This window comes from Diceros bicornis, chromosome 20 (genome assembly GCF_020826845.1).
Source record: "Diceros bicornis minor isolate mBicDic1 chromosome 20, mDicBic1.mat.cur, whole genome shotgun sequence".
In the NCBI taxonomy this organism is placed as follows: Eukaryota; Metazoa; Chordata; class Mammalia; order Perissodactyla; family Rhinocerotidae; genus Diceros; species Diceros bicornis.
Window position 1 is genome coordinate 5,463,434 of NC_080759.1, and position 15,639 is coordinate 5,479,072.

The window sequence follows — 15,639 nt, forward strand, 5'->3', positions numbered from 1 at the left end:
CGTGAGTCTGCGTTGTTTTCTTGGTCCAATGCTCTGCTCCCCGCCACAGGCCTCTCACCCCCACCCCTGCTGCTGGCTGAGATGTGGGAGGAAAGCAGGGGCCAGAGAGAAGCTGGCCGGGGAGTGAGCCTGGGGCGGCCTTCAATGAGAGCCCCCGTGTGCCAGCCGCCCTGTCAGTCTTCCCTGAAATAGCCCAGGGCAGAGGGCCGGTCTTCCTCCACCCTGTGGGGCCGCTGTGGTGGAGTCTCAGATGACAGGATGAGGAGGGGGCCTGTCAGGGTTTGGAGTCCCCAGAAAACACCCCAAGATGAGGATTTGAGGGCACGTGGGGTATCCAGGAGGCGGCCCCAGGAAGCCCCCCGGGGGGGGGTGGACAGGAGATGGAAGGGTTCCTGCAGGGGGCACCAACAACCAACTGTGTGGTGGGTGGGGGCTGGGCACAGCAGGGAGCATGCGCCTCAGAGGGGCCCCACCCCTGCGGCCAGCCAGGTGGGGTGTTGGTCACACCCGGCGGCAGTTGGATTTTCTGGGTCCAGCACTTGAGGGTTCTCAAGATTCTTCAGCCCTTCGCATGCTTGGGCATATGTGAGGCTTTGATAAAAGAACAGAGGGTGTGTGCTCCTCGTGGAAGAATTAGAACACAGCCCAGAAACTGAAAAAGCAAAATTAAATCACACGTCCTTAGAGACAACTCCTAATATTTTGGCAAAAACTCTTCCAGTCTTACCCATTTGCATGGTGGGAACATATACACATTTTTTGTGTGTGTGTGAGGAGATCAACCCTGTGCTAACATCTGCCAATCCTCTCTTTTTGCTGAGGAGGACTGGCCCTGGGCTAACATCCATGCCCATCTTCCTCCACTTTACATGGGACGCCGCCACAGCATGGCTTGCCAAGCAGTGCGTTGATGCGCACCCAGGATGCGAACCTGCGAACCCCGGGCCACCACAGCGGAGTGTGCGCACTTAACTGCTTGCACCACAGGACATTTTTAAAAGGAGGGTTGTGTTATATAAACTGCTGAAACCTTCCTTTTCCCCACACGACACATTTCTGTTTCATGAACATGAGATGCAACTGTAGGCATTTCTTCAGCAATTTTCTTTTTAAACTTAACAAGGTATCGTGGGCGTGCCGATCAGCGCAGACGTCCCCGGTTCTTTCTGGATTGCCGCACACAGCACTCCGGGAGGGGCCGTCGTACTTGACCCTCTGACTGCGAGCAGCGGCCTGGCCACGAGTAGTGGACACAGCGCGTCCTTCCTGGGGACTTTGTGCTGCAGTCAGCAAGCTGGTCCCAGGGTACTGGCTGGGCTCACAGGCACGTGCACGCGGCGTTCAGCAGAGGCCGCCATATTCACTCTTGCGAAAGCCTCTTCATGCCGTGTGGACCAGGGTGGGTGATCTGAGGTTATTAACCAGTCCTCTCCACTGGAACACTGGCGGCGTTCCTCATGTGCTACAGGCGGTTTCCGAATCTTACTTTAACCTGGTGGATCTCACCAGGGGTGATTTGTCCCTCGGGACATTGGGCGGTGTTTGGAGACGTTTCTGGTTGTCACGACTGGGGGTGGGTGCTCTTGGCATTGAGTGGACAGAAGCCAGGACGCTGCTCAATGCCCCACTGTGGCAGAGCCGCCCCGTGACAAGGACTGAGCCAGCCCCAGGAGTCCGCAGCACCGTGGTCGAGGCTCCCTACCCCCAGTTCCATTCAGCCTCTTGAAGACATGAGTCTCTAGAAGGGTCGTCTTCATGGAATGAAGTCTACTTTGCTGTGAGATACCTCTGATTAGAGCCTTGATTCTCAGGTTCTGCCTCCAGGTGAAGAAGTCACAAGCTTGGAGGTGGTGCCAGGGAATCTAAATTTTATTTTGAATGCCCCGATCCAGTTATCTAACTCTGATCTTTCCTCTGCTCTCCGAACCTCCAGGAGAACCACATCCTTCTTTCTGGAACATTCCATGTATATAGTGTGTATTTTTCTTGCCTTGGTTTTATTAATCTGTTATTTTTGGTTGAAAAGTGTTTCATGTTGATGGGAAACCCTTGAGCTGGTCCATTGGCTCATTGGCTTAGTCCTCTGCGGCTGCAGTAACAAATGTCCACAAGCTTAGAGGCTTCAACAACACAAATTTATTGTCGTGTGCTTCTGGAGGCCGGAGTCTGAAATCAGTTTCCCTGGGCTGCAGTCAAGGTGTTGGCAGGGCTTGGTCCTTCTGGAGGATCTAGGGGAGGATCCGCGTCCTCGCCTCGCCCAGCCTCTGGAGGCTGCTCGCATTCCTTGGCTCACGGCCCCTCCTCCACCACTCCAGCCTCTTGCTTCCATCGTCACAGCTCCTGCTTCTTCATCTGAGCTTTTTCATCCCTCTTATGAGGACCCTTGTCATTGATTACATTAAGAGCCCACTAGAATAATCCAGAATAATCTCCCCGTCATCTCAAGATCCTTAATCACATCTGCAACATTCCTTTTGCCATTTAAAGTAACATTCACAGGTTCTGGGCAATAGGAGGTGAGTATCTTTGGTGGGGGACATTATTGAGTCTACCACATTTGTCCTTTAGCATGGCTGCAGTTGTGTCTGGATCTATGGATGTATCATAATTTATTATGTATCATAACATAGTGTATCAATCAGGATTAAGGCAGGAAACAGAAACCACATGAAGCCTTTTAGCAGAAAGGGGTTTAATACAGGAAATTCACAACAACTCAACTCTGCTGTTGTAGCGTGCAAGCAGCCACAGACTGAGTTGAATGAAAGAATGGGCGTGGCTGTGTGCCAATAAAACTTTATTTACAAAAACAGGCAGTGGGCCGGATTTGGCCCAGGGGCTATAGTTTGCCAGCTCCTGGTGCAGAGGAGCAGGACCCTGAACCACCTCACCAGGGGAACCGAAGCTCTCACAGTGGAGGAAGGCGGGGAGCCAGGAGGTCCTTGCAGCTTCTAACTCAGGGCACACACCCTGTGTCTGTGATCCAGGGATCAGATGCTGCCTTCGCCTCCACAACTGCTTTTCATTGCCTGCCAAGCTTGTCACTGGACGCAGGAATGTGAATTCCAAAACACTAGGTGTTTCCACGCCTGGACCAAGACAGCTCTGGTCCCTTCTGCCTTCCAGACTGCTGCAGGCGCCTGTGCCGGTGGACCCGGACGCCCAACTGCAGGGAAGGCTGCGAGCGCGGCTGCAGCTTCGCAGCCTCTGCCTGGAAGGGGTTGGATTAGGGGGGGTGTTGATGTCAACCCACCACTTCCCCTCATTTATCACTGTACGTTATGGTGACGGTAAGAATGATTGTGTAACTGTAGCATGCATAATCCTGGAAACCATTGTATGTAATTGCAGGATAAGGAGCAGAGTAATTATAATGCAACATAGTAGGTTATGTAATGAAATGTAATCTCACACAGATGGTGAATCACATAATTGTGTTACACCCTCCAGGAAACTGAGTGTGCACCTTGGTGACGTCCCTGAGTGATCCTGCCACGTTGGCAGGTGGCGTGATGAGCAGTAAACAGGGGTGGGATAGGGTTGATTGTGGGGGTGGGGGCAAGAGAGGAGGGTGGGGTGCTAGAGTTTAGCCTACAGTTGAGAGAAGCAAGGAGCCTCAGGAGGGGAGGCTGAAGAAGCATGGATTGGGTCAGAGGTGGCAACCAGCGGCCCACGGGCCAAATCTGAGCAGCCACCTGGTTTGTTTTCTTAAATATTTTTTTGGGGGGCCGGCCCCGTGGCTTAGCGGTTAAGTGCTCGTGCTCTGCTGCTGGCGACCCGGGTTCAGATCCCGGCGCGCACCGACGCACCGCTTCTCCGGCCATGCTGAGGCCGCGTCCCACATACAGCAACTGGAAGGATGTGCAGCTATGACATACAACTATCTACTGGGGCTTTGGGGAAGAAAAAGGAGGAGGATTGGCAATAGATGTTAGCTCACAGCCGGTCTTCCTCAGCAAAAAGAGGAGGATTAGCATGGATGTTAGCTCAGGGCTGATCTTCCTCACAAAAAAAATAATAAAATAAATAAATAAAATTAGTTTTAAAAAAATATACATTTTTTTATTGAGGTGAAATTCAGGTAACACAAAATTAGCCATATTAAACTGTGCAATCCTGAGGCATTAAGTACATTCACAATGTTGTGCAGTCATCCCCACCATCCACCTCAAGGACTTGTGCATCGTCCCACACTGAAACTCTGGCCCCATTAAACATGAACTCCTCACCCCCTCCCCCAACCCCTCGTGCCCCCATTCCACTTTCTGTCTCTGTGACTGTGACTCCTCTAGGGACCCCATATAAGTGGAATCATATAGTATTTGTCCTTTTGTGACTGGCTTATTTCACTCAGCATAGTGTCCTCAAGGTTCGTCCATGTTGTCACGTGTCAGAATGTCCTTCCTTTTTAAGGCTGAATAATATTCCACTGTATGGATGGACCACATTGTGTTTATCCATTCATCTGTCAGTGGACACTTGGGTTGTGTCCACCTTTTGGCCATTCTGTATAATTCTGCTGTGAACACTGGTGTGCAAAAATCTGTTCTATATTTGTTTTCAATTTTTTTGGGTCTATACCCAGAAATGCATTGCTGGATCATATGGTCATTCTATATTTAAGTTTTTGAGGAACTGCCATACTGTTTTTCACAGTGGCTGTGATTCTTTTTCAACTAATTTTTTAATTTATTATTGTTTATTGAGGTGAAATTCACATGACATCAAATTAACCAATTAAATTATACAATTCAGTGGCATTTAATACATTAACATGTTGTGCAATTATCACATCTATCTAGTTCCAGAACATTCCATCACCCCAAAAGGAAACTCCGTCCCCATGAGTAGTCACTCACCATCCCCCTCCCCCAGGCACTGGCAACCACTGATCTGCTTTCTGTCTCCTACTGTGGACATCTTATATAAATGGAATCATACGCTATGCGGCCTTTTGTTTCTGGCTTCTGTCACTCAGCATGAGGTTTTCGAGGTTCGCCCATGTTGTAGCGTGTGTCAGGGCTTCATTCCTTTTTAAGGCTGAATAACATTCTATGGTATGGATGGACCACATTGTGTTTATTCATCATCCGTTGATGGACACTTGGGTGTTTTCAACCCTCAGCTATTGTGACTAGTGCTGCTGTGAGCATTGGGACACAAGGATTTGTTTGACTATACCTGCTTGGTTTTCCGAGTAAAGTTCTGTTGGCACACAGCCCTGCCACTCACTGATGTGTGGCTGTGTTTGTGCTACAGTGGCAGAGTTGAATAATTGTGTTAGAAACTGTTTGGCCTGCAAAGCCTAAGATATTTACTATTTGGCTCTTTACATAAAAAGTTCATTGACCACTGGGTGGATGGGTTTGGGAGACAGGTTGGGTTGCAGAAACCTCTAGTCTAGCTCCAATAACCATGCTCCCCTCCTTCTATAGGAACTAGAACTGTAGTTGGGAAAATGGCCACCCAGAAGGAAGAGTACATTTCCCAGTACCCTTTGCAGCTAGGCACCTGCAGTAACTCGGTTCTGGTCCAAGGTCTCCTGGTGCAAGTGATGGTCGCAGCCTCTCGGTCTTGCCTGAAGGGCAGAGATTTGCCCTCCTCTGGCCTCTTCCCCTTACCGCCAGCTGGAGCAGCCGTGGACCCTGAGGTAGAAGAAGCAAGGTGGGGAGACCGGGCCCCCCACGGCCACGTCAGCTCCCGGGAGTGCTGACTCACCGTGGCTCTCATTTTCAATTCTCTGATTACCAAGAGGGCTGAGCATCTTTTCATATGTTTGTCAGCCATCAAGTTTTCCATTCAGGAAATGTCTATTCAGGTATTTAGTCCAGTTTTGTACAGGGTGCGCTTTCTCTCCGACTGCTGCGGAGTTCTCTGTAGACACTCTTCCTTGGCTGTGTGCACTGCAGACCCCTTCTCCCAATGCTCGGCTCATCATCTCACCCTCTTTACAGCATCTGTCAATGAACTGAAACTCTTCATTTTAATGCAGTTGATCATCTTTTCCTATAGGTGCCGTTTATGTTTTTTGTGTCTTGTTTAGAATTTTTCCTGGTGCCAAGGTCATGAAGGTATTCTTCTACATTAACTTCTAAAATCTTCATAGTTTTGCTTTTCCCATTCAAATCTTTAAGACACTCAGAATTGGGTTTTGTGTATAGTTTCATGTTGGGTAGGGCAGGGTTTCTCAAATGCTTGACTTTTAATTTTTGACATTTCTTTTTGATGAAAATCACCGGTGCAGCCCCTGTAAACCTGTAGCTGGATCATCCCTTCATCCTATTTCTGATGTCGAATTGTGCTTTGTTGTCACTCAGTTCCAATGCATTTGTTGCAGTGGAAAAACCAGACAAAAATGCCACAGGCTCACAAACCAAAGTCCTGTATGCCTCAGAGTTAGGGCAGCAATCTGAAACCAAAGAGAATGTCACCATGGTTAGGGAGCCCCCAGGTCTGCCCCCAGTCCTCTCCGCCTGGTGTTCGCGCCCTTGTGTATTCTCCTCCCCTGGATGTGGGCTGGACATGGTGACTCGCTTGCTTCTAACCAATAGAATATGAGAAAAGTAATGGGATGTCACTTTCAAGGTTAGGTTGCAAAGGACGTCTCTCTCTCTCTCTCACTCTGATGAAGCCAGCTGCCATGTTGTGAGCTGTCCTATGGAGAGGCCCACATGACACGGAACTGAGCAGCCTCCTGCTCATGGCCAGCAAGGAGCTGAACCCTGCCAGCAGCCACCTGAGCGAGCTGGGAAGTGCTCCTCCCACAGTCGAGCCTTCACATGAGATCACAGCTCTGGCCAACATCTTGTTTGCAGCCTGTGTGAGGCCTTGAGGCAGAGGCAGATTCCTGACTCAGAGAAAATGTGAGATGATAAATATTTGTTGTTATATGTTACTGTGGTTGGGGACAATTTGTTACATGTGATAGATAACCGATAGATAACTAATACAGTGGCCATCAGAGTGTGGAGCAAGGATGAGGAACATGGCTGGACCTCGGGGCTGTTTACCCAGGAGCCACCATTTGCTTCACGGGCTGGGCAGCCTGGTAGGAGAAAGCACAAGCCCTGAGGGCCAGCCCTGATTGGTCTATGCTGACCACGGTGACCCATCTCCCCTTGTCAGCGATTGGTTTAGGAGTGGGCATGTGACCCAGCTCTGGCCAATGGTGCATAAGGGAACTTGTGGAACACTTCAACTCCCTGATTAAAAAACATGTGTGTGGATGAGTTTTGGAGCTTTGACAGCCATCCTGGGATTCAGAAAAATGCCAGTAGAGTCAGAAAAAAGAGAGCAAGCTCTGTCCAACCTTGGACCTGCCCAGCCCTCCCTTTAAGGGTATGGCCTGGTATTGCCCATGTGTCTTCTTCTCACATCCCATTGGCCAGAACTAATCACATGACTACAGGTAGCTGCAAAGGAAGCTGGGAAATGTAGTATTGTGTTGGCCAGCTATGCCCACAGATGAAGCTTCTATTATTATATTAAAGAAGGGAAGAAAAAGTGTTGGGGTAGGGGGGTGATGAGTGTGGCAACCAGCTTCCTCCACCACAAGAAGGTATGTTGTAAATTATAAAATAAACTCCTGCAAAGCCATTGCCCACTGAAGCAGTAGACCTTCATCATGTCATCACACACACTTCCCTGCTGCCTTCTCTCACATCCCTGCCTCTCCACCCCCCCAGGCAACCACTGCCTTTGGTTTTGTGTTTCTCATTTTTTTAATCCTTGATTTTTTTATTGTGTTAAACTACACATAACATAAAATTTATGTTTTCTTGACCGTTTGTAAGTGTCCAGTTCAGCGGCATTAAGCACATTCACACTGATGTGCAGCCATCCCCACCATCCACCTCCAGAACTTGTTCATCATCCCAAACTGAAACTCTGTCCCATTAAACACTCACTCCCCCTCCCCCTCCCCCAGCCCCTGGCACCCTCCATCCTACTTTCTGTCTTTGTGAGTCTGACTCTTCTAGGGACCTCATAAAAGCAGAATCACACAGTATTTGTCCTTTTGTGACTGGCTTATTTCACTGAGCATAGTGTGCTCAAGGTTCATCCATGTTGCAGCAGGTGTCAGAATTCCTTCCTTTTTAAGGCTGAATAATATTCCATTCTATGGATGGACCGCATTGTGTTTATCCATTTATCTGTCGATGGACACTTGGTTTGCTTCCATGTTTCAGCTGTTGTGAGGAATGCTGCTGTGAACACAGACGTACAAATATCTCTTTGAGTCCCTGCTTTCAATTCTTTTGAAAATCCCAAAAGTGGGATTGCTGGGTCATATGGTCATTCTATGTTTAATTTTTTGAGGAACCTCCATTCTGTTTTTCACAGCAGCTGCACCATTTCACATTCCCACCAACAGTGCACAAGGGTTCTAATTTTTTCACATCTTCACCAATACTTTTTATTTTGTTGTTTTTTTTTTTTAAATAATAGTCATCCTGGTGGGTGTGAGGTGGAATCCTCAATTTTTTTTTATTGATATTTTAATGGTTTCTAACATTGTGAAATTTTGGGTTGTACATTTTTGTTTGTCCATCACCCCATATATGACTCCCTTCACCCCTTGTGCCCACCCCCCACCCCCACTGCCCGGGTAACCACAGTCCAGTTTTCTCTGTCCATGTGTTGGTTTATATTCCACATATGAGTGAGATCATACAGTGTTTGTCTTTCTCTTTCTGGCTTATTTCACTTAACATAATACGCTCCAGGCCCATCCATGTTGTTGCAAATGGGACGATTTTGTCTTTTTTTATGGCTGAGTAGTATTCCATTGTATATATATACCACATTTTCTTAATCCAATCGTCAGTCGAGGGACACTTAGGTTGCTTCCACTTCTTGGCTATGGTGAATAATGCTGCAATGAACATAGGGGTGCATAAGCCTCTTTGGATTGTTGATTTCAGGTGCGTTGGATAGATTCCCAGTAGTGGGATGGCTGGATCATAGGGCATCTCTATTTTTAATTCTTTGAGGAATCTCCATACCATTTTCCACAGAGGCTGCACCAATTTGCATTCCCACCAGCTGTGTATGAGGGTTCCTGTTTCTCCACATCCTCTCCAACATTTGTTGTTTTTTGTCTTGGTGATTATAGCCATTCTAACGGGCGTGAGGTGGTATCTTAGTGTTGTTTTGATTTGCATTTCCCTGATGATTAGTGATGTTGAGCATCTTTTCATGTGCCTATTGGCCATCTGTATATCTTCCTTGGAGAAGTGTCTGTTCATTTCCTCTGCCCATTTTTTGATCGGGTTGTTTGTTTTTTTGTTGTTCAGTTGTGTGAGTTCTTTATATATTATGGAGATCAACCCCTTGTCAGATGTATGTTTTGCAAATATTCTCTCCCAGCTGGTTGGTTGTTTGTTCATCTTGATTCTGGTTTCATTTGTCTTATAAAAGCTCTTTAGTCTGATAAAGTCCCACTTGTTTATTTTTTCTTTAGTTTCCCTAGTCTGGGTAGGCATGTCATCCGAAAAGATTCCTTTAAAACCAATGTCAAATAGTGTGTTGCCTATATTTTCTTCTATGAGTTTTATAGTTTCAGGTCTCACCTTCAGGTCTTTGATCCATTTTGAGTTAATTTTTGTGAATGGCGATAGCACATGGTCCACTTTCATTCTTTTGCATGTGGCTGTCCAGTTTTCCCAACACCATTTATTGAAGAGACTTTCCTTTCTCCATTGCATGTTCTTAGCACCTTTGTCGAAAATTAGCTGTCCGTATATGTGTGGTTTTATTTCTGGGCTTTCAATTCTGTTCCATTGATCTGTGTGTCTGTTTTTGTACCAGTACCATGCTGTTTTGATTACTATTGCTTTGTAGTATGTTTTGAAGTCAGGAATTGTGATGCCTCCTGCTTTGTTCTTTTTCTTTAGGATTTCTTGAGCTATTCGGGGTCTTTTGTTGCCCCATATAAATTTTAGTATTCTTTTTTCTATTTCTGTGAAGAATGTCATTGGGATTCTGATTGGGATTGCATTGAATCTGTAGATTGCTTTAGGTAATATAGACATTTTAACTATGTTTATTCTTCCAATCCACGTGCATGGGATATCTTTCCATTTCTTTATGTCATCGTGGATTTCCCTCAATAATGTCTTGTAGTTCTCATTGTATAGGTCCTTCACCTCCTTGGTAAGATTTATTCCTAGGTATTTTATTCTTTTTGATGCAATTGTAAATGGTATTATCTTTTTGAGCTCTCTTTCTGTTAGTTCATTATTAGCATATAGAAATGCAACTGATTTTTGTAGATTGATTTTGTACCCTGCAACTTTGCTGTAGTTGTTGATTGTTTCTAACAGTTTTCCAACAGATTCTTTAGGGTTTTCTATATATACAATCATGTCATCTGCAAATAGTGAGAGTTTCACTTCTTCGTTACCTATTTGGATTCCTTTTATTCCTTTTTCTTGCCTAATTGCTCTGGCCAAAACCTCCAGTACTATGTTGAACAGGAGTGGTGAGAGTGGGCAGCCCTGCCTCGTTCCTGTTCTCAGAGGAATGGCTTTCAGTCTTTCCCCGTTGAGTATGATGTTAGCTGTGGGTTTGTCATATATGGCCTTTATTATGTTGAGGTACTTTCCTTCTATTCCCATTTTATTGAGAGTTTTTATCATAAATGGATGTTGTATCTTGTCAAATGCCTTCTCTGCGTCTATTGAGACGATCATGTGGTTTTTATTCTTTGTTTTGTTGATGTGATGTATCACGTTGATTGATTTGCGGATGTTGAACCATCCCTGCGTCTCTGGTATAAATCCCACTTGATCATGGTGTATGATCTTTTTAATATATTGTTGTATTTGGTTTGCCAATATTTTGTTGAGGATTTTTGCATCAATGTTCATCAGCGATATTGGCCTGTAATTTTCTTTCTTTGTATTGTCTTTGTCTGGTTTTGGTATCAGGGTGATGTTGGCCTCATAGAATGATTCAGGAAGTGTTCCATCTTCCTCTATTTTTTGGAATAGTTTGAGGAGGATGGGTATTAAATCTTCTTTGAATGTTTGGTAAAATTCACTGGAGAAGCCATCTGGTCCTGGACTTTTATTTTTTGGGAGGTTTTTGATTACTATTTCAATCTCTTTACTTGTGATTGGTCTATTCAGATTCTCCATTTCTTCTTGGTTCAATTTTGGGAGGTTGTATAAGTCTAAGAATTTAGCCATTTCTTCTAGATTGTCCAATTTGTTGGCATATAATTTCTCATAGTATTCTCTTATAATCCTCTGTATTTCCATGGTATCCGTTGTAATTTCTCCTCTTTCATTTCTAATTTTATTTACTTGAGCCTTTTCTCTTTTTTTCTTAGTTAGCCTGGCTAAGGGTTTGTCTATTTTGTTTATCTTCTCGAAGAACCAACTCTTTGTTTCATTAATCCTTTCTACTGTTTTTTTGGTCTCAATATCATTTATTTCTGCTGATTTTTATTATTTCTCTCCTTCTGCTGGCTTTGGGCTTTGTTTGTTCTTCTTTTTCTAGTTCTGTTAGGTGTAATTTAAGGTTGCCTATTAGGGCTTTTTCTTGTTTGTTAAGGTGGGCTTGTATCGCTATGAGTTTCCCTCTCAGGACCGCTTTTGCTGCATCCCATATGGTTTGATATGGCATGTTATCATTTTCGTTTGTTTCCAGATAGTTTTTGATTTCTCCTTTAATTTCATCAATGATCCATTGGTTGTTCAGTAGCATGTTGTTTAATCTCCACATTTTTGTCACTTTCCCAGTTTTTTTTTCCTGGTTCATTTCCAGTTTCATAGCCTTATGGTCTGAAAAGATGCTTGTTATGATTTCAATCTTCTTAAATTTATTGAGGCTTGCTTTGTTTCCCAACATATGGTCTATCCTAGAGAATGTTCCATGCGCGCTTGAGAAGAATGTGTAGTCAGCTGTTTTTGGGTGGAGTGCTCTGTATATGTCTACTAGGTCCATCTTGTCCAGTTTTTCATTTAAGTCTAATATTTCTTTGTTAACTTTTTGTCTGGATGATCTATCCATTGCTGTAAGTGGGGTGTTAAGATCCCCTACTATTATTGTGTTGTTGTTGATTTCTCCTTTTAGGTTTGTTAACAGTTGTTTTATGTACATTGGTGCTCCTATGTTGGGGGCATATATATTTATAAGTGATATGTCTTCTTGATGGAGTGTCCCTTTTATCATTATATATTTCCCTTCTTTGTCTTTCTTAACCTGTTTTATCTTGAAGTCTACTTTGTCTGATATGAGTATGGCAACACCTGCTTTCTTTTGTTTGCCATTAGCTTGGAGTATTGTCTTCCATCCTTTCACTCTGAGCCTGTGCTTGTCTTTAGTGCTAAGATGTGTTTCCTGAAGGCAGCATATTGTTGGGTCTTGCTTTTTAATCCATCCTGCCACTCTGTATCTTTTGATTGGAGAGTTCAATCCATTTACATTTAGGGTAATTATTGAAATATGAGGGCTGAATTTTGCTGTTTTGTCACTTATTTTCTGGTTCTTTTGCATTTCCTTTGTTTCTTGTCCCATTTGTTTTGGACTGCCAATTCAGTTTGGTTGTTCTGTCTTATGATTCTTCTAGTTTTCTCTTTGTTTATCATATGTGGTTTTAATTTGATTATTTGTTTAGTGGTTACCTTGAGGTTTGGGCAAAAAATCTTCTGTATGAGATAGTCCATTATCTGATAGCCTCCTATTTCCTTATACTAAGTCAATTCAGTCACTTTCCTCTTCCCCTTCTAAGTTGCTCTTGTTATACCTTATTCTATCTTGTGTTGTGGCTGTGTGTTTACAGTGATGAGGTTAAATTTATTTTTGGTGAATTTCTTCCTTTGATCTTTGAGTTTAGTATTTAAGTGGTTGCTAACCTATTCCGGTAAAGATCTACTATTTCTCTGATTTTGTCTACCTACTTTTCTCCTTACTCCAAGCTTTGTGTTCCCTTTCTCTTCTTGTTTTCAGGCCTGAGGGCCCTCTTGAGTATTTCTTGTAGTGGGGGTCTCATGGCCATGAACTCCCTTAGCTTTTGTTTATCTGGGAGAGTTACTATTTCTCCATCATATTTGAAGGATATTTTTGCTGGATAGAGTATTCTTGGCTGAAAGTTTTTGTCTTTTAGTATTTTGAATATATCATTCCAGTCTCTTCTAGCCTGAAAAGTTTCTGTTGAGAAATCCGCTGAGAGCCTGATGGGAGTTCCTTTGTACGTTATTTTTTGTTTTTGTCTAGCTGCCCTTAATATTGTTTCTTTGTCGTTGACCCTGGCTAGCCTTACCACTAGGTGTCGTGGTGAAGGCCTTTGTCTGTTAATATATATAGGCGTCCTGTTGGCTTCGCTTACTGGTATTTCCTGCTCCTTCCCCAGATTTGGGAAATTTTCAGCTATTATTTCCTTGAATAGGCTCTCTGTTCCTCTTTCCCTCTCCTCTCCCTCAGGAATACCTATAATTCTTATGTTACATTTTCTAATAGAGTCCGATATTTCTCGGAGTCTTTCTTCATTTCTTTTTAGTCTTAGTTCTCTCTCTTCTTCCATCTGGAGTATATCTGTATTCCTATCCTCTAAAGTACTAATTCTTTCCTCCATATTGTCAGCTCTGTTCTTTAAAGATTCCAGATTCTCCTTTATCTCCTCCATTGTGTTCTTCATCTCCATCAGCCCTGATAGGTTTTTCTTTATGATTTCAATCTCTTTTGTGAAGAAACTCCTAATCTCATTTAATTGTTTGTCTGTGTTGTCTCGTATTTCGTTGAGTGTTTTTATGATAGCTATTTTGAAATCTCTGTCATTTAGTTTATGGATTTCTGTGTCTTCGGGGTTGATTTCTGGGTGCTTGTCATTTTGTTTCTGGTCTGGTGATTTCATATATTATTGCATTGTGGTTCCTGTGTTGGTTTTGATTTTCCTCATCCTGGAAGTCTCTGGTTGCAATTTCCACCTGCCGCCACTGTCTGGTGGTAAAGGGCTGTGTAGTCTAAGACCCCTGCGCTCTGCCCCAGTTTTTCTGCTGCGATCCGCAGTTTTGTTTTGTTTTGTTTTGTTTTTTTTCCCCACTGCGATCCACGGGTCCAGTCCAGTTTGTTCAGGTCTGCCTCGGATCGCTAGATCTGGTCGAGCTGCAGACTCCGGGTTGCGGGGAGGGGGGAGCTCTCTCTTTTGCCCTCTGGGTCCCTGACGTGGGAGGCTTCTCGTTTGCCCCTCTTTATCTGCTCTCTGGGGTGCTAAGATGTTGATGGTAGCCCTGTGGCTCCTCTGAGCCCTCTGTGCGGGAGTTTCCCTCTGGCTGAGAGAGCCCGAAGAGCTACAGTTTCCCGCCGAGGGCCGCCCCTCCCCCCTCTCTGGGAGCCGCGCGGACCGGATCGCTGATCTGATGGGGAGGGAGCGGAGTTCTCCTTACCTCTCACCACTTCCTCCGGGGGCCCAGCACATTCCGCTCTCAGATGTGTGGCAGTGTGGATCCCTCTGCTCTAGCTTTTCACTGTCTGGGATTCCGTTGTTGGTCTGTGGCTGTTGCTTTTATTGTATCTTGTGGGGGAAGAATTCACGGGAAAGCTCACTCTGCCATGATGCTGACGTCACTCTCCCTGGAATCCTCAATTTTTTAATGCTTAGTTTCATGCTTATTATTTTTTAGTAATCACATTCACGTGTCTCCACACTACCTCTTGTGGGTGCCTCCTGTGTGTAGATATAAACAGCCGGTTTTGAGCTTCGTCGACACGGTGTCATGCTTTTGGGAGCCTTCTGGCTTGTTTGTTTTCACGCACCATCACACTCCTGAGATTCCTTCCCATCGTCTGTCAGAGAAGCACCCCACTTCCCACAGGATGGCGAGGTAAGCCTGTCCCTAGTCCACAGATGCCCGAGTTGACTGTGAGACTCAGCGGATCAGGGCAGGATGGTTTATTTCTCGCAGCACAGCAGGCAGCATGAGCCTCGGTCCCCAAGCCCCAGAGTGACACGATGTACCACACATGCTCAGGCACACAGGGCCAAGGGCTGGGCACCTTTCGTGGCGGGGGGCAAACAGTCCAGCTCCCCTCCGTCGCAGCGAGCTGTTACACGGAAGTCATGCTGGGTAGCGTGTGTCCCTGGCTGTGGGAACATCTCGGCCTCAGGAGAAAGCAGGTCCGGTCTGGCACAGTCGGCAAGGGAGCGCAGGGACACTCGGGACCCCTGCAGGCTGCCTCTCCTGCCGTCACGCAAACAGTTGGGGTTCCTTCCTTTTCACAGCTGTATACTGTTTCCTGGTGTGAAGATACCACACACTGAGGCTGCCCCCAGCCTTTTTGCCCACGTGCAAGTCTCTGGAGGGGGGAATTGCTGAACTATGGGGTACTTTTGTGGCTCAGCCACTTTTTGCTCCACTTTTAGCCCTTTGGGCTGTTACTTGCAGCCAAAAACACTCATCGACCCCACTCCCAGGGTGGATGTCACGGCCCTGCCCCGGCCCCAGAACTATAGGAACAAGCCCAGATTCAGCAGGGCAGTCCCCGAGTTTCCGGAGGAACCCCGGGCTGAGTCCGACTCCGTGTCTGCTCCCCGGTGGGATGGGGCTCGAACAGAAAGTACAGTCAGCTGTAGAAAAACGAAGTTTCATTCTTTGCACATCTGAGTTTCTGAAATGAGATTCTCACCTGCTA